The 20,027-nt window shown below is 45.8% G+C and overlaps 1 long non-coding RNA gene across 1 annotated transcript; it reads right to left on the minus strand.

Moving 5' to 3' along the window:
• Positions 1-12,032: 12,032 nt before the first annotated feature.
• LOC147002552 (uncharacterized) lies at positions 12,033-12,440 on the minus strand. Its single transcript, XR_015048752.1, has 2 exons — positions 12,355-12,440; positions 12,033-12,192 (listed from the first exon to the last, which is right to left on the minus strand). It is a non-coding gene; the product is annotated as an uncharacterized LOC147002552 (long non-coding RNA).
• Between the last annotated feature and the right edge of the window lie 7,587 nt (positions 12,441-20,027).

Consider the following 20,027-nt stretch of genomic DNA (forward strand, 5'->3'; position numbering starts at 1 on the left):
GTGTCCTCCTGTTTGGATGTGTCTATGCAGGAGTGGGTGTGGGTACACAAAGAGGCTAGTGTGTGTAGTCTGTTGGTGCTCACGTGCACCTTTGCATCAGTGTGTCTCCTGCCTTGGCTCCTGGCCCAGTCTTTTAAAGCATACATACCACATGACTCCTGTACTGAGCCTCAGTTTCCTTAGCTGCTGTATTTGTAGTGTTGGGAATACCAGAAGAGACTCCCTGGCAGGGAGGGTTGTTCCCTTTACCACCGTGTCCTGCCTGGCTTACCTTACCCACGTGTTTGCTTTTCCTGAGAATATTCTCATGACCTCTGTGGACCCCAAGGACAATCCCGGATAAGCCACTGCACCTGCAGCTTGCTGCAAACACTCAAGAGACATAAGGCAGGCACGTAGGCACTTGTTTTCCTAGGAGACAGCTGCAGGCCCTCACCCATACTGGGTTGGAAGGACACCGGGCATCTGAAAGAATCCAGGTAGAAATCAGGCTTAGGGCCCTAGCCTCAGGGCCCTCAGGGCCCTCTCGGAGCCCAGCCCCCACACCTGGCAGACCTGTAAACCTGGCTGGGCTAGACTGCCCCACCCACACACAGGCCAGGCAGGCTGGAATGGAGGTCCCACCTGCCCCTGGGGGCCTGTTCCTGCAGCCAGGGCAGCCTCAGACACACTGGTTCTTCTGTGTGTGTGTGCAGGTAGCCCCCAACCTACAGCCTCCCTCCAGCTCCCAGCAAATTCTTCCTCCTCCCTCACCTGGATCTTTATTCCCTCTCAGGTCTCCTGCCTCTTGAGACAGAAAAGCCCTGACTATTAAACTTCGGGTGGGGATGACTTAGAAGGTTTATAGGTCAGGAATGTTCAGGGTTAGGTTTCAGGGGAGCCAGTGAATTACCACAAAATTCAAAATTTATTTGCAAGATTTTTTACCTGTGAAAGTGCATTTTTTTTTCTTATTTAATCCTCCCCCAAAATCTTGACATAATAATTTAATTCTTGAAACAGACTAATAGAATGAGTTCCCCGTTGAGATGGAGGGAGGGTGTCTGGGCTATGGATGTAGCTCAGTGGATGGAGGGCTTGCCTAGTATGCAGGAAGCACTGGGTTTTATCCCCAGTACCACATAAACTAGACATGGTGGGACACATCTGTCACCCCAGCTCTTGGGAGTTAGAGACTAAAGGATTACAGGTTCAAGGCCATCTTTGACTACATAACAAACTTGCGGACAGCCTGGACTCCATGAAACCCTGCCAAAGAAACAAACTCATGGGGCAGGTGGCTGTGCACAGCTTTGATCCCAGCACTGGCACAGGGAGCAGATGGATCTCTATGAGATCCTGGCTAGCCTGGTCAACACAGAGAGTTCCGGGCCAGCCAGAGCTGCAGAGGGAGACCCTATCTCAAAAGCAAAGTAAAACTAAATTATAAATGGAGCTGCTATGGTGGCTCAGTGCCTAAAGGGGCTTGTCACCAAGTCTGGGAATTTCAGTCAGAACCCACATAGTAAAGTTATTTTCCAATTTCTACACACACATTATGGCATAGGTGTACCAACACAAATACACTCATACACAATAAATAAATAAATAAAATGCAGTTTTAAATGATCTTTTGGTTTCCTTTATTTATTTTTTTTAATTATTTAATGTGCAGTGGTGTGGAGGCTGTCAGACAGTTATGAGCTGCCATGTGGGTGCTGGAAATTAAACCTGGGTCCTTTGGAAGAACAGACAGTGCTCTTAACCACTGAGCCATCTCTCCAGCCCCAGCTATCTTTATTTTTAACCATGTGTATGCACATACACACAAGTGCCCACAGGACTCCAGTTCAGGTCCTCTGCAAGAATAAATACATCCAGCCTGGTCCAGGTTACCTCTGCTGGAACACTGTCAGGAAGAGGAGGTTTCCTGGAGGAGTGAATGGGTGTAGAGTATGTGCTAAAATGATGGTAGGAGACATCTTCACAAAGAACATTCCAGAGGGACCTCTAAAGACATAGCCCCTGGGGCAGGGATGGGATGAGGAGTTTAAAAGGAGCACCTAGGCCAGACTAACAAGCTCAGGTGGTTCTCTGCATTCAAGGCTAGCCTGGTATAGGGAGAGCATGGCTTCACAAAGAAACTCTATTTCAAACCATCTCACCTTGGCCAAAAAAGGAGTTCCTGGCATTTCCTATGTCTGATAAATCTCCCACTGTCTCCAGGATCCTGCTCAGTCTGTCTCTAACCGATGAGACACAAGCCAATGCATCTGTCTGTCAGGCATGGTGAGGGAGCTGAGAAAGCGAATCACTTGAGGTAGGAGTTCCAGACAAGCTTGGGCAGCATAACGAGCGAGACCTGCCTGTAAAAAGTAAAACAAAAACAAAATCTAGGCGTGGTGGTAATAACCCATAGTCTCAACACTGGGATGATTGAGGCAGGAGCATTGCTGTGAGTTGGAAATTAGCCAGGATTATATAGTGTTAGTCTGTCTCAAGAGAGAGAGGTAGAGATAGACGAGAGCGGACACACACACACACACACACACACACACGTGAGAAAGAGAGAGAGAGAGATCTGGAGTCCAAGGTCATCCATCCTCCAGCTACACAGTAAACTTGAGGCTAGCTTTTGAGTCATGAGATCCTGTCAAGAGGAGGAGGAGGAGGAGGAAAAGAAAGAGGGAGAAAGAAACGGAGACAGAAAGACGGAGGAGTTCTGCACTACAACCCAGTCTTCTCCCAATCTGCCAAGAGAATCAGACTCAAGGAGTGTCTGAAAAACTGTCCCAGTTAAAAACAATCTGAGGAAACTTGATAACTATGGGGCCTGTGGGCCTGTGAGTGTGGCTCAGAGAACTGGCCTACCATGTGGCCTTGGGTTTCACCCCAAAACACAAAATTCCAATAAAACCCAGGTACATGTCGCTTGGGATCCAAGGTGGGCCTTGAAGTAGAAAAGAGGCATTTTGGAAAAACTGACCAAAGCAATGAGTGAACTCGACTTAATAATGGTGAGTTAAAATTAGGATTCATATAATGCATCCTTGATTTATAAAGTTTATTTACGTCTTTATTTGTTTAGTGTGTGTGTTTCAGAGGACAAGTTGAAGAAATCATCTTCCAGCATGTAGGTTCTGGGGATCAAACAGAAGTCATCAGAATTGGGGGCAAGTCCCGCAAGTTGTCTTCTCACCTCCTTTGACCTCCACACCTGTGGGACAGCATACACACACCAGCACTCATGAATGCAAACACTCCAATCATGAGTAAAAATCAAAAAATAAAGTACTCCAGACCAAAGGTAATACCTTTGTTGATAGAGCCTAGAAGTGAGAGGCTGGGGCTCTAGAAACTGTCTGTCAGTGAGGGGCTGGGGCTCTAGAAACTGTCAGTGAGGGGCTGGGTGGGGCTTCATCCACCAGTGAGAAAGTGGGGGTGGGGTTTAGCAACAGAAAGCTGATCCAGCAGGAACCAGGCCCTAGATTTAATCCTTTAGTGTAATGAAAGGAGATAGGGAAGGAGGTGAGTGGGGAGGAGCCAAGCATTTATGCATCTGGTCCAGGAGCACTGGTATATGACTGTGAGCTTCAAATTGGCCCTGAGGGACCCACCATGTCTATGGCATTCCTACTGGTACCCAGTGGACCGCATAAGTTCCATGAAGGAGGCCAACCTTAGGGCGTGGTTTTACGGCCCAGAAGAATGCAGGTACTTAGAACATGTTTTGGAGATAGAAGTGACAGAACTTGCCAGTGAATGCACACGGGAGGGCAGGAGTGGAAAGGGAGGAGCCTTGAAAACGTTCCAATCTCTCAGCCTTTCAGAGCCTAAGAAGCCTCTGCTCCCGGGGGCAGAGATGAGGCACGTGATGAGGGTTTGACTGAGGATGGCTAGAGCCGTTTGGAGTGGGTTCAGTTTCAGGTCCCCGAGGGATATCAAGGTGACCGGAAGTGTCTAACATACAGGAAACTAGATCCTTTCCTTTCCTTTCCTTTCCTTTCCTTTCCTTTCCTTTCCTTTCCTTTCCTTTCCTTCTTTCCTTCCTTTTCCTTTTTTCTTTTTTTTCTATATAGCCATGGCTGCCCTGATACTCACTATGCAGATCAGAGTGCCCTCAAACTTACAGAGTTCCATCATCATCTGTCTCCTGAGTGCTGGAATTAAAGGCATGCTTCCACCATACCCAGCCTTTATTATTTATTAGTTTTTAATTTTTTTTTTTGAGACAGGGTCTTACAATGTAGCTTTTGATGGCCTAGAACTCACTGTGTAGACCAGGTGACATAGCGATCCCCCTGCCTCTGCTGTTGGAGTGTTGTGATGTGTCACCACGACCATCAAATGCTTTTTCTTGCCTTCCCCCTCCCTTGGGGGGGGGGGGGCAGTTCAAGACAGGGTCTCTTTGTGTAGCTTTGGCTGTCCAGGAACTCGTTTTGTAGACCAGGCTGGTCTCAGACTCACAGAGATCCACCTGTGTCTGCCTCCCAAGTCCTGGGATTAAAGGCATATGAAAACATACCTGGCAAATTAAAATATATTAATACACACGCAGGTGTACACACACACACACATGTTCACCTGCACACACAAATATATACACAAACATACCAAAAATAATGATATTGTGCCTGCAGAGGACCTATGTGCACCACCAGAATTTATCATTAATACTGTGTTCTTTTTGTTGTGTTGCAACTCCTGATCCTTCTGCCTCTGCCTCCTAAAGTGTTGAGATTACAGGCATGGCTTGGTTTGTAAATACTACTATAATTTTTGCAGTGCTGGGGACTGAACCCAGGGTCTCATGCATGGTAGAGGCAAGCACGCCACCACACCCCAGTCCAGCCCATAGCAGACTTTAGTTGTTGGGGCGGGGCGGGGGGGGGGATGTTTGGTTGTTTGTTTTTAATTGTTTGCTTCAAGGCAAGATTTCACACCACCTCCAGAGTGGCTGACCACTCTTTTTTTCCTTGTCCTTTAGTTTTGTTTTGTTTTATTGAGACTGGGTTTCTCTGTGTAACCTTTGGCTGCCCTGGAACTCATTCTGTAGATCAGGCTGGCCTCAGACTCAGAGATCTGATTGCCTCTGCCTCTAGAGTGCTGGGATAAAAGGCCTGGCCCACTATCACCACCAGAAGCATGTATTCACAATGTAGCAAAAAATGACCTTGAATTCCTGATCTCCCTACCTCTACTTCCCAAGTGGTTGGATTACAGGTATGTACCACCACAATAGGGTTATACGGTGTTAGAAAGAAAATGCAGGGCTTCTGCATACTAAGTGAGTGCTCTGTTGAACTTATTTACTCACCCAGCCTGGCTTGAGTATTCTGAGATGGGTCTCATGTAGTCAAAGCTAACCTTGATCAACTCTCCGAGGTCTGCCTGCCTCTGGCTTTTGAGTGCAGGGAGAGCAGGTGTGGGCTACCACACACCTGACTTATGTGCTACTGGCTTTTTTGCATGCTAGTCCAGCATTCTACCAGCTGAGCCATATCCTCAGCCTGAGCTTTTGAAGCAGGGTCATGCTGTATGCTCAGGCTGAACTGGAACTCATTTTGTAGCTTATGCTAGCCTAACCTCAAGCTCCCCGTCTTCTACTTTAGCCTCAAAAGTGATGAATTGGGCATAGAAGCACATACCTTTGATCCCAGCACTCGGAAGTGTAGCCTCCCTTCCCCCCAGCCTGGAACCTGCCTGCTCAAGGGTGGAGCTACCGGCTCATTCGTCCTGCCACGCCCACTGCTGGAACCTGCCTTTGCTGCCTGGAGTCACACACGTGTTCGTCCTGCTACTGGACCCTGAGTTACTTGGCGGGAAATTGGGTTCCCTCCCCCTTCCTTTATAAACTGAGTGTCTGGAATTAGTAAAATTGAGCCTTGATCAGAACTGGTTGTCCTGGCTCCATTCTTTTCTTCCGCCCCGTCTAGTTTCCTCTCTTTTCAGCCTGAACTGCCATTTTCAGTTGAACCGTTCGTGTTGTGGACCGCGGGCGGGCCGCAACAGGAAGACTGAGGCAGGCAGATCTCTGTGAGTTTCAGGCTAGCCTGATCTACAGAGAGAATTCCAGGACAATCAGAGCTACGTAGAGAGGCTGGAGAGAGAAAGAGAGGGGAGGGAGAGAGAGAGAGAGAGAGAGAGAGAGAGAGAGAGAGAGAGAGAGATTTCAAGCCTGTCTCCTATAGACTAGAAACTGTATCTTTTGGTTTGGTTGTTTAGTTGAGACAGTGTAGCTCTGGCTGTCTTGGAACTCACTCTGTACACCAGGCTGTCCTAGAACTCACAGATATCTGTTTGCCTCTGACTCGCAAGTGCTGGAATTAGGTGTGATTTAATTAAAGCCTGGCTTCTAGGTGATTTCTTAATGGGGTGCAAATAATGCTCAACTGTGTTTAGAAAGAAGCGATAACAAAAGATTAAAATCTGCACAGGTTCAGTACAGCATGTCGAATCCATGGACACAGAAAGAATCTACAAAGGGAAAGAAGGCAATCTGAAGGGGTCACTTCCTATGGCTAGGGATGGTCCCAGCTGGCAGGGACCTTGCCTAGCATGCACAAAGAATTGAATTCTCTCCCTAGCACTGCATAAACCGGATATGGTTGCTGCATATGTGTCATCCAAAAATCAAGAAGCAGAGGCAGAAGAATTAGGAGTTCAAAGTTATTCTGAGATACAGAGGAAATTTTAGATAAGCCCAGGGAACAGGAGACTCCTGCAACTTGTCCGTATATGCACAAATAAATAAATATACTGTAATATCAATATTAAAAACAAGAAAGATGGAGTCCTGAGGAATGACTTCATACATGTGCACATGCACATACACACACATTTACACACACAAATACATAAAATGAGCATACACGCGTTGCTGGGCGGTGGTGGCACATGCCTTTAATCCCAGCACTTGGGAGGCAGAGACAGGCAGATTTCTGAGTTCAAGGCCAGCCTTGTCTACAAAGTGAGTTCCAGGACAGCCAGGGCTACACAGAGAAACCCTGTCTCGAAAAAAAAGAAAAAAAAAAAAAAGCATACATGCGGTGGGCATACAAACACTGAAATACACTGAAATACTACCTATGAACACATCCTTGTTTATCAGCATGCCTAATAGTTCCACTTGGTTTCTCTCATGGGCACAAACACCTATGTGCCCATGTGCACACACACAACCACACGTACATGCATATATACTGTGTGTCATGCTAATGTGTACTGTCAAGACTGGATCAGCTCAGGGTACAGAGCTCCCCTGGTCCTTGATGTCCTTGATCATTTATATGTCCTTGGTGAGAAGAAACATTCTGTCCACTTCATCGCTTTCTTCGGTTCCATTCCTCTGGTGGGAGGAGGTGTCTGGGCAGACCAGAGCGAGCATTGACTTAGCAATTGCGGAAAAACAAGGTCAAGGGCTGGCTGTGCCTAGCCCCACATGTACCAGATGTGTGATGCACACCTGTTATCCTAGCACTCAGAGATAAAGGCCGGAACACAGGCAGTTCAAGGTCATCCTCCAGTGCACAGCAAGTTTGAGGTCAACCTGGGGTACATGAGACCCTGTCGGGGAGATGAGAGCACAAAGTTACCCTGAAGTCTGCCCTAGGATCCCAGTCTTCTAAATGGAGAAACTACTTTCTCTGCTCTTCTGTTCTCTCCAGCAGCTTCGCCTTTTGACCGTTTACATCTCCTGTCTTTACCCAAAACTGAATCTCCTCTCTCCTCTGGGGAGGTTTTTTTTTTTTTTTAATATTTATTTATTTATTTATTTTATATATGAGTACACCACCATTGCTCTCTCAGACACACCAGAAGAGGGCACTGGATCCCATTACAGATGGTTGTGAGCCACCATGTGGTTGCTGGGAATCGAACTCAGGACCTCTGAAAGAGCATTCGGTGCTCTTAACTGCTGACCCATTTCTTCAGCCCGCCCTGGGGAATTTTAAAGATATATTTAGTTTCCATGTGTGTGTGTGTGTGTGTGTGTGTGTGTGTGCATGGCTCAGTGTATGTATGTGCACTGCATATGTGCAGGAATCCCTGGAGGTGAGGCACAGAATCCCCTAGAACTGTTGTTACACGCAGTTGTGGGCAGCCATATGGATGCTCTGGAAGAGCAGCTAGTGCTCCCAAGTTCTGAACTGTCTCTCAGCTCTCTGTTGCAGCCAGATATTCTTAGAGAGAAGGAAACTTTAATACCAGAAAGTCCAAATCCTTATTCAGAGATCAAAGAGCCTGATCTGTCTCTAGTTTCCATGACCAGGAAGCTCAGAGATACAGTTTGTTTGGAGTCTATCAGCTGCAAAGTTCTGCCTTTAGCAGAATAATGAGTAGAATGGCATTTGTGGAGTGTCTTCCAGCTGTGGTGGATAGCTCTGTCAATTTGACACAATCTAGACTCACCTGCTGTTCTGGATGGGGTGTCTGCCCCTCCCCCTCCCCATCAATATGATACTAGAATTATCTCAGAGGAGGGAGTCACAATTGAGAAAATGCTTGCCTAAGATTGGTCTGTAGGCAAGCCTATGCAGACATTTTCTTATTTAGTGATTAACTAGATGGGCCCAATACAGAAGTGTGTGTGTATGTTTGTGTGTGTGTCACAAGTGCCATGTGGTCTTGAATTGTATAAAAAAGTAGGCTGAACAAGCCATGAGAACCAAGCCAGTAAGCTTCGATCCCCATGGCTCCTGCTTTAGTTCCTGATTCCAGGTTCCTGCCCAGACTTCCTTTGATGTCAGACTATGATATAGAACTGTAAGATGAAATAAACTATTTGCTCCCTGTGACATTGCTTTTTTTTTTTTTTTTTTTTTTTTTTTTTTTTGGTTTTTTTTTTGAGACAGGGTTTCTCTGTGTAGCCCTGGCTGTCCTGGAACTCACTCTGTAGACCAGGCTGGCCTTGAACTCAGAAATTCACCTGCCTCTGCCTCCCAAGTGCTGGGATTAAAGGCGTGTGCCACCACGCCCAGCGTGACATTGCTTTTGATCAAGATGTTTTATCACATCAAATCAAACCCTAGTAAGAAACCTGGGCATAGTCTCAAAAAAGGGGTTGTCTAGATAAGGTTGGCCTGCCATTGTGTCAGTGAGGGACTGTTTTGATTGCACTAATTCATGTACAGGACCCGTCCATTGTAGGTGACTCTCTGTCTTAGTTATGGATACTATTGCTGCAATGAAACACCATGATCAAATCAACTTAGGGAGGAAAGGGTTTGTTTGGCTTAGACTTCCACACCACTGTTCATTATCAAAGGAAGTCAGTACAGGAACTCAAAGGGGACAGGAACTTGGAGGCGGGAGCTGATACAGAGGCCATAGAAGGGTGCTGCTTATTGGCTTGCTCCTGGTGGCTTGCTCAGTCTGCTTTTCTATAGAATCCAGGGACACCAGCCTAGGGATGGCTCCACTCAATAGTGACTGCATCCTTTCCCATGGATCACCAATTAAAAATCTGTTGTACAGGTATGCCTACAGCCTGATCTTAAAAAGACTTTTTTCTCAGGTGAGGATCCCTCTTCTTCCATGACTCTAGTTTGTGTTAAGTTAACATAAAACCAGCCAGCATAAATCCCTAGAACCCACATAAAAGCTGGACTCAGTCACGGGCATCTATAATCTGAACATTATAAGGTAGGGAGCTCACTGGTCAGCAAGTCTAGCCAAAATGGTAAGCTCTAAGTTCAGCCAAGAGCCCTGCCTCAAAGAGTAAGGTAGAACTGGGCTGACCAGATGGCACAGCAGGTACAAATGCTTGTGAGCAAGTCTGTACACTCGAGTTCAGTTCCCAGATCCCACAGCAGAGAGAACTAACTTTTGAAAGTTGTTCTTTGACTTCTACAAGTGCACCATGACAAGTGTGTGCCACAATCGTATACCCATATCACATAATATGCACATGGTAATAACAGATAAAATTACACTTTAAAATAAAATGGAGGGGGCTGGAGAGATGGCTCAGCAGTTAAGAGCACTGGCTGCTCTTCCAGAGGTCCTGAGTTCAATTCCCAGCAAACACATCGTGGCTCACAACCATCTTTAAAGGGATCCAATGCCCTCTTCTGGTGTGTCTGAAGACAGCTAAAGTGTAACTTACATAAAATAAATAAATAATTTTAAAATTAAAAAAAAAAAATGGAGGGACTGGAGAGAAAACCAGCATTGTGCAGAGGATACAAGTTCAGTTTCTAGCATGCAGGTTAGGTGGCTCACAACCCTCTGTAACTACAGCTCTAGAGGATCCAGATACCTTCTTCTAGCCTCTTTGGGTACTGCACACAAGTGCACATACCCACATAGAGACACACAACTACAATTTTAAAAAAATCTTAAAAACTTAAATACTTATTTAAATAAGATAATATAAATGAAATAAGGTTTAAAAACACTTTAAAACTTAAAATAAAAATTTTAAAATAATGTGGAAAGAGTCTCTTTATATAGCCCTGGCTGTCATAGAACACTCTCTTTAGACCAGGCTGACCCTGAATTCATAGGGATCCTCCTGCCTCTGTCTCCCAAATGCTGGCATCAAAGGCAAATGCACCATGGGATAGCATCATCTACATTCAGGCTGGCTACTCACACTTTGGTTAACTCAGTCTAAAAACTCTCTTTCAGATGTGCCCAGAGATTTTATTTTTACCTTTTAGGTGATTTTAGACCCTGGAGAGTTAACAATATTAACCATAAAACTCCCCTAAGTTGTTTCTATCCATCATGTGGAGGGGAACACTTGTGATACAGAGTACATGTGGGCATTGAACCCAGGCTGCAGACTTCGTTTGATAGGTATGGCTTCTATAAACACATGTGTTTGAATGCCTGGCCCATGAGGAGTGACACTGTTAGGAGGTGTGGCCTTGTTGTAGGAAGTGTGTCACTGGGTCGGTAGGCTTTGTGGAGTCACTCAAGCTGTGGTCAGTGTGACACAGTCTTTTCCTTGTTGCCTGAAGAACAAGATGTAGAACTCTCAGCTCCTGCTCCAGCACCGTGTCTGCCTGCACACTGACATGTTTCCTGCCATGATGATAATGGACTGAACCTCTGAACCTGTAAGCCGGCCCCATTAAATGTTTTCCTTCTAAGAGTTGCCTTGGTCATGTTGTCTGTTCACAGCAATGGCACCCTAAGACACATGGCATGTACCATGTGCACCCACCCTCTCATAAAATAAATAAATAAGTGTAGTTAAAAATTCTTGCTGGAAGCCGGGCGTGGTGGCGCACGCCTTTAATCCCAGCACTCGGGAGGCAGAGGCAGGCGGATTTCTGAGTTCGAGGCCAGCCTGGTCTACAAAGTGAGTTCCAGGACAGCCAGAGCTACACAGAGAAACCCTGTCTCAAAAAAACAAAAACAAACAAACAAACTGAAGAAGTATTAAAAAAGTATAGCAAAGTAAAAACAAAATTCGAGGCTTTTGGGCCCAGGCTTGGGAGTGTAGCCTTTGTGGCTTAGTGCTCCAGGTACTGGTCATAAAACAGATAGCGACATTCCTTCCTCCACCCACCTGCTTCCTGGGTTCAATTCAAAGAATGACACCCTGACCATTACTGGAACCTGCAATGCAAATGTGCTATCTTTAGGGGCTCTTAGATTGTTAGGGGCTCTTAGAAACTGTCTTGAGAGATAACCTGACACTTGTGACTTTATACTTCCTTGTGACTCTTAACTGGTATTTTTGGTATTTTCCAACAACGCCCTCCCCACCTCCATGAATTGTGGTTTCTTCCTTTAAATACCCCCTTACTCAGCTACTCAGCGCGCCATGGTCCTCTACCCCTGCGTGGTGTATGACCATGGGCCCGAGAACGCTCTCGAATAAAAATCCTCTTGCAGTTGCAGCAAGATCGTTTCTTGTGGGTGATTTTGGGGTGTCGCCTCTCCTGAGTCAGAACGTGAGGGAGTCCTCACGTTGTGGGTCTTTCATTTGGTGCATTGGCCGGGAAACGCGACCACCCCTCACACCCGAGAACCGACTTGGAGGTATGGGGATCCCCTCTTGTGTGTGTGCCGGCCGGTGTCTCTGTTTTGAGTGTCTGTTTTCTGAAACGAACATTGGAACATGTGCTTGTTGTGTTGGGTTATTTATGTCTTGTCCTATGTTTCTGAAGCATGGCGAAGTCTGAGTTCGGATCCATCTGAGTTTATTAAATTTGTGTCTTGGTTTTCGGGTTGCGAGATCGTGGGTTCGAGTCCCACCTCGTGCCTTCGTTTTACACCTGGCAGAGTGAAATTTGTGTCTTGGTTTTCGGGTTGCGAGATCGTGGGTTCGAGTCCCACCTCGTGCCTTGGTTTTACACCTGGCAGAGTGAAATTTGTGTCTTGGTTTTCGGGTTGCGAGATCGTGGGTTCGAGTCCCACCTCGTGCCTTGGTTTTACACCTGGCAGAGTGAGGAACAAGTGTGCTTCTCTGGTTTTGGTCGTCTAGGTAGAAATGGATGCTGGTGTTTGTAGACGATGGGGTGATGGGGTCTGAAATGCGCGCGCGGTCGGTATTTGCAGCTGTCCTTTTGGGCCGTAAGGACCGGAGGACTGTGGTCGGCAGACGTGCTAGGAGGACCACAGGCTGTGGCCCTGGGGGACGCCCTGGGAGGTAAGGAGAGCCAGGGACGCCTGGCCGTCTCCGGATCGGTCAGAGGGACCGAGTTCTGTTGAAGCGGAAGCTTCCCCCTCCAACATCGTCTAATTCTCTTGCCTGCTTGTAGAGGACAAGAAAGGGTCGAATGTGTCTGGATCTGTTGGTTTCTGTTTTATGTGTTTTTGTGTATGTGTTTAGAGCTATGTGAAAATCTAGAAAAGCAAAGGTAATTCTCATAGGTGCTTTATACCCTGACTAGAGATAGTTTACACCTGAGATGTGAGAGAATGGGTTTTGAGAAAAGCAGTACTCTCCGACTATCTGGGGATAATTTGGTAAAAAAATAAAATAAAATAAACAGTTTTAATTGGTCTTTGGGGCCCTGCACCTGTAGTTAGGAATCTAGTGTGGCTAGAGAAGCCCTGCTAGGAGCTGATTATAAACGCTGCTCTTATAGGGACCACCAGCTTCCCAAGTTCTTAAGTTCTATGGTAAGGGAACAAATGGCTGTTTTTCCTACAAAAATCTCTGTGCTTGTGATTATTGGATTCATCAGGTGACAAGGTGCTCCTCTCTTGAAATTACAGCTAGAAAAATTAAGAATTTTGTTTGGTTTAAATGAACAAATGTATGCAGCCATTTCATTTTTGTTTCTAAATAGTTTCAAAAGTATAAATATGTTTTTATATGTCTTGGTTATAGATTAGTGGCTCATAAGTTATTAGTTATGATTAAAAATTTGTAACATTGGTAACAAAAAGTTGACTTAAAACTGGTAACTCTGGGTTAGAGTAATTTAGAACTACAACATGCAGCATGAGACAATCCATGGGAACAGGTCTCTAAAGATACGCCTAAATTGAGTAATATTCTATGTAATTCTTATCCTAGAAATCCGATTTATAAAAGATAAGATTTAGGGTAGTGTCTTTTTGAAATATTGGCAACTACACCTTCTTGTGTTTGTGTGCAGGAACAGGCCACCAAAATTTGTAGCAAGTAATGTTTTTGGAGTTCATTTTTAAAGAAAAAACTAGATTGTTTTCACTGTTAAAATTGGGTTTTGCTACTCAAAATTGTGGTTGTACTCTTATGTTACAAGAGAAATTAAAGGTTTCTCCCAAATCGCAGCCACCAGCCAATTCGGCTCCTCCAAAATCTATGAAGCCTCCTGAGTGGCCTAGTCCACAACCTTCCCCTTATCCACAGCCTCAACCCCAGCTGCCGAGGGAACCCTAAACCCCTCGGGGTGTTGAGAGACGGACCACTGTGGGTACATGGAGCTGCAGAGCACAGAGTCTGGGCGGACTCTGGTGGACCCGCCCAAACTTTAACCCTTCAGTACTGGTCATTTTCCTCTGCTAGTATTTATAACTGGAGAACTAACCACCCCCTTTCTCAGGATCCCCAATGCCTCACAGGGTTTGTAGAGTTCCTTATGTTCTCTCATCAGCCTACTTGAGATGATTGTCAACAGCTGTTGCAGATGCTCTTAACAACGGAAGAGCGAGAGAGAATTCTGTTAGAGGCTAGAAAAATGGCCCGGAAGCCAACAGAGGTCTACACAGCTACAAAATGAGATCGACATGGGATTCCTTTTGACTCGCCCCAGTTGCGACTGCGACATGGCTGAAGGTAAGGAGAGCTTGAAAATCTAACGCCAGGCTCTGGTCTCCAAGGTGCCTCAAGATGGGCCCACTAATTTGGCTAAGGTAAGAGGTAATGCAGGGGCCGATCGAACCTCCCTCAATGTTCCTTGAAAGACTTATGGAAGCCTTCAGGCAGTTCACTCCCTTTAATCTTACCTCAGAAGCCCAGAAGGCCTCAGTGGCCTGGTTGGCCTTCATAAGGCAGTTGGCCCCCGATATCAGAAAGAAGCTTCAGAGAAAAGAGGGAGACAGTTAGGCGATCTAGTAAAAGAGGCAGAAAAAGTGTGTGTGTGAGAGAGAGAGAGGCGGGAGGCAGAAGAAAGAAAAAACAGGAGGGATCGTAGACAAGAGAGAAATTTGACTAGAATCTTGGCCACAGTGATAGGAAAGAAAGAAAAAGACAGGATCTAGACAGGAAACCTGGGCAACTGAAGACCGAGCCTCAGCTAAAAAGACTCAGCTGTGTCAGACTGAAGTTACTTACTTGAGATACACCCTTCGAGACGGGAAGTAGTGGCTAACTACGCCAAGGCAAGTAAGAAAATTCTTGGGTACTTGCTGGCTTCTACAGACTCTAGACACCTGGGTTGGCGACCTTAGCTTCCCATTGTACCTCCTAACCAAGGAAGGGGAAGTGTTTGTGTGGATCCCAGATCACCTGAAAGCCTTTAGAGAAATAAAACAGGCCCTACTGATGGCCAGCCTTTGTCTGACCTAACCAAGCCTTTCACTCTTTATGTGGAAGAGAGATCAGGGGTCACCAGAGGAGTCCTTTCTCAGACTTTGGGACTTTGAAAAAGGCCAGTGGCTTACCTAACCAAGAAGTTACACCCTGTTGCCAGCGGGTGGTTTTCTTGCCTGTAAGCTATTATTGCCATAATCTGCTTGTCAAGGATGCTGATAAGCTCACTCTGGGACAGTAACTAGCTGTAATGGCATCCCACGCTCTTGAAAGCATTATCCAAAAGCCCCCTGACTGATGGATGACTACCAACGCTTCTGTGACACATCAGAACTTTTTGTTGACTGAACGAGTGACCTTCGCTTCGTTCCACCTGCTGTCCCACTGCGTGAGACTGCACCCACTCATCACTGTGCTGAGAAAATGATCTGAAGGATCAGATCAGCCTTGGCCTGAGGGTTCGAGCTGGTACACTGATGACAGCAGCCTCAAGGTTAAAGGTAAGCAGAAGGCGGGGACAGCAGTATGGTGGTGGACAGAAAGCAAGTGATCTAGGCCAGCAGCCTCCCTGAAGGGACGTCGGCCCAGAAAGCTGAACTTGTGACTTTGAGACAAGGTCCATAAATGGCAAAAGGAAAGTCAACACTGACAGCAGGTATGCTTTTGCCACTGTACGGAGCAATATACAGACAAAGAGGGCTGTTGACATCTGCAGAAAAAGACCTAAGATGCTGTGGCTAAAGAAAATCAGATAGCAGATCTAACTACCAAACAGGTGACTCAAGGAGCAATGATCCTGGCAGTCAAGGAGCCTAAAGATTATTATGACATCAGAGAGACCAGCTTTAGATACACCCCTGAGCACTATCAAGTTATGGACAGTATTTGACTTGGCCTGGGGGCCAAGAAATTCAAAGGTGTGGTTAGGTCCTTTCACTACTATGTTATAGGACTCTTTGACTTGGCAGAAGAAATAGCCAAAAGCTGCAAGGCCTGTGCTATGATGAGGTAGAATTTCTAAAAGAAATCTTCCCAAGGTAATGGACCTGCCTTTGTTGCCCAGGTAAATCAGGGACTGGCCAAGATATTAGAGATCGGTTAAAAGTTACATTGTGCATGCAGGCCCCAAAGCTCAGGACAGGTAGAGAGAATAAATAGAACCATTAAGAGACCCTTACCAATGGGAATGGGAGGGTAGGGAAGTGTGGGGCGGTATGGGAGATTTTTGGGATAGCATTGGAAATGTAATTGAGGAAAATATGTAATAAAAAAAAAACAGTAAAAAAAAAAAAGAGACCCTTACCAAATTGACAGCGGAGACTGGCGCTAATGATTGGATAGCTCTCCTACCCTTTGCTCTTCAGGGTTAGAAACACCCCTGGACAGTTTAGACTGACCCCCTTATGAATTACTCTACAGGGGGCCCCCTCCACTGGTAAAAATAGCCTCTGTACATAGTGCTGACATGCTGCTATCCCAGCCTTTGTTCTCTAGGCTCAAGGTGCTCCAGTGAGTGAGACAGCGAGCAAAAAAGCAGCTCCAGAAGGCCTACTCAAGAGAAGAAGACCTGCTACATTAGACGTCTCTGCACAGAAAACCTTGAGACTCCGGTGGAAAGGCCCTTATCTTGTACTCTTGACCACCCTACTTTCTACCTTTATGATACCCCTTTTGATTTTTCTTCTGCTTTTAATTATAGGTCCATGTGTGTTAAATAGGCAAGTCACCTTTATTAAAACAAGAATTAATGCAGTGTGGCTTTTAGTTTTGAGATAACAGTACCATGCCCTAAAGGATCAACTATGTCAGGGAGAAGATAGTGTCTAGTTCTAAGATTAGAACTATTAAAAAAAAAAAGGGGGGGAATGAAGAAGTATTAAAAAAGTATAGCAAAGTAAAAACAAAATTCGAGGCTTTTGGGCCCAGGCTTGGGAGTGTAGCCTTTGTGGCTTAGTGCTCCAGGTACTGGTCATAAAACAGATAGCGACATTCCTTCCTCCACCCACCTGCTTCCTGGGTTCAATTCAAAGAATGACACCCTGACCATTACTGGAACCTGCAATGCAAATGTGCTATCTTTAGGGGCTCTTAGATTGTTAGGGGCTCTTAGAAACTGTCTTGAGAGATAACCTGACACTTGTGACTTTATACTTCCTTGTGACTCTTAACTGGTATTTTTGGTATTTTCCAACAACGCCCTCCCCACCTCCATGAATTGTGGTTTCTTCCTTTAAATACCCCCTTACTCAGCTACTCAGCGCGCCATGGTCCTCTACCCCTGCGTGGTGTATGACCATGGGCCCGAGAACGCTCTCGAATAAAAATCCTCTTGCAGTTGCAGCAAGACCGTTTCTTGTGGGTGATTTTGGGGTGTTGCCTCTCCTGAGTCAGAACGTGGGGGAGTCCTCACGTTGTGGGTCTTTCAAAACAAACAAAAAAAACTTTAAAAGGACTGGAGAGATGATGTAGTGGTTAAACACTCACCGCCTGCTCTTCAGGGAATACATGATTGGTTCCCAGCACACACACCGGAGAGTCCACAACTACCTGCATCTCTAGTTCCAGGGAATTCAATGCCCTCTTTTGGTCTGCCCAGGCAATATGTGTGTGTGTGTGTGTGTGTGTGTGTGTGTAGTGCTCATGCAGACAATGAGGTCTACGAACATACACATAAAATAAATAATTAAATAAAAACTTAAAAACAGTAACAACAAGGGGAATGGCTCCTGAAGAACTATACCCAAAATAGATCTCTAGACTATACACACACACAGACACACCTACACACATGCACACATGCACACACACATACATACACACAGACACACATGCACAGACACACACAAACAAACCTACACACACACAGACACACATGTACACACACAGACACACATGCACATACACACCTACACATATGCACAGCCACACATAGACACACCTACACACACACTCTCTCACACACATGCACACACACATACACACCTACACACATGCACATACACACACCTACACACATACACACACACACACATGGGGTCTTCAAATATAACACCTCATTGCACTCAGGTAAATAAAGCTGATCATACAAAATCAGTACTTACAAACGTGAGCAAACACGAAGCAGAAGCAGTATGTGATCCTCCCAGTCTATCTGCATCTCTGAGTGCTCACACCTGTGGAGAGTGTCACCCCACTCCAACACAACCACTCAGGACCCACCACTTGTTTGGGCCATAGAAAAATGCCACAAGAACAGAGGATTGGAAAAAATTTGCATACTGAAGTAAGATATTAAAAGTGTGGAAAGCAACGGAGGCTGCAGGGGGCTTAAAAAAAAATCCTCCACCCCACCCCAATGCCTGCTTGCTCTGAGGGAGATTGCAGGGATGGATCCGTATGGTGGGAGGAGAGAACCGATTTCTGCAAGTTCTCTTCTGAACTCTACACGCACATATAGACACACACAAACACAAAGTAAATAAATATATACTAAAATAATATATATACAAAACTGCGTTCATTAACTTTTTTCTTCCTCCCTCCCTCCCTCCCTCCCTTCCTTCCTACCTTCCTTCCTTTCCCCTCCCTCTCTTCTCTCTTCCTTTCTTTCTTTTTCTTTTTTTTCTTTCTGAGGCAGGGTCTCATTTTGTAGACCTGAAACTTGCTGGCCTATATAAACCAGGCTGGCCTTGAATACACAGAGTTCTACGCGCCTCTGCCTTCAAAGTCCTAGTAATACAGTCTAGGGATCTTTATCCGGTTCGTTTTCTCTGCCAATTCACTAACTAAAAGGCAGGACAAATCTCAAGCACAATAGGTGGCAGTGGAGAAATCTGCAGTCTGCTGAGAGCAGCAGACAGAACCAGCAGTTGAGGACAGGCATTTATCTGGGGTGAGGACAAACACTAGAGAAAGACCCTCTGCAAAGCAGAGAGGTTGACGCTGAAGGCTGGGGGTTTAAAGTCTGAGTTTTCTTCCCTACTTTTCGGTTGGTCAGTTTGAAGAAAGACAGAGTAGCTGATTGGCTCAGAACTGTTGTGTGACCCGTCTTGAGCAGACCTCGGACACCTGACCTAGACCAGCAGCGGAGTCCTGCTGGCAGGAGACAAAAGCATGTAAGGCATTTGTTTTAAGCCTCCAGGCTTTTGTCTCAGCTCAGCAGGGCGAGGAAGAAGTCACCATCCTCGGAGCTTGTTATCTTTGTTACCTAGCTCTGGCCCCTCTCCCTCTTGGTGTGCTTATCTGGGAGTCAGTCTAATGGATAATCTTTCACTAGGATTAAAAGTTGTGCACACTACATGGAGCCCCCCCACCCCCCTTTTAAGTCAAAGAAAGAGTTACTTATTTATTTTGGTTTTTCAAGACAGGGTTTCTATGTGTAACAACCCTGGCTGTCCTGGAACTGGCTTTATACACCAGACTGGCCTCAAACTCACAGAGATCCACCTGCTTCCACCTCACGAATGATGGGATTAAAGAGTGTACTACCATGCCCAGCAAGTTTTTATCTTGCATGTTTTTAATGTGTGAGAGCAGGTTTGTCGTCTCTCTGTGTGTAGGTCAGAGGATAATTTGTGGAGTCCATTCTACCTTTATGAGGTTTCTAGGGACCTGAACTCAGGTCCTTGTACTTGGTTGGCAAGTGCTTTACCCACTGAGCCTTACCCCACCCCAGTCCTATTTGGGAAGCATGTAACCCAGGCTGGCCTCAAACACACTAAACGTGGCCTTCAGCTTCTGCTTTCCACCGCGTGAGTGCTCTGGTTACAGACATGTTACCAGGTTTGCTTTGCTGTTTTATTGAGGTGGGCCAATGTGCTTGGGTTGGAACCCAGAGCCTCGAACATTCTGAATATGTTCTGTGCTTCCAGTAGCCCTCCCAACTGTCCTGTCTAATAATTTCCAACTGTGCCATGAAACAGGACCTTCCACCCACTGCCAGGGGTGTTAAACTTTTCCACCTTTTACCAGAGCAACTTAGCCAAGTGTATCAAGCACTACAATGAAGCCAGTCAGCTATGAGCCTCTGTTGTCAAGTCTAGTGTTTGTTTTTCCTAAGAACAGCAACAGGGGAAATGGAAGAATGTTCTCACTCATTTATTGCAATAACACATTGGAGATAATA

The sequence above is a fragment of the Mus caroli genome, unplaced genomic scaffold (assembly GCF_978045245.1).
Source record: "Mus caroli unplaced genomic scaffold, Mus_caroli_1 scaffold_10, whole genome shotgun sequence".
In the NCBI taxonomy this organism is placed as follows: Eukaryota; Metazoa; Chordata; class Mammalia; order Rodentia; family Muridae; genus Mus; species Mus caroli.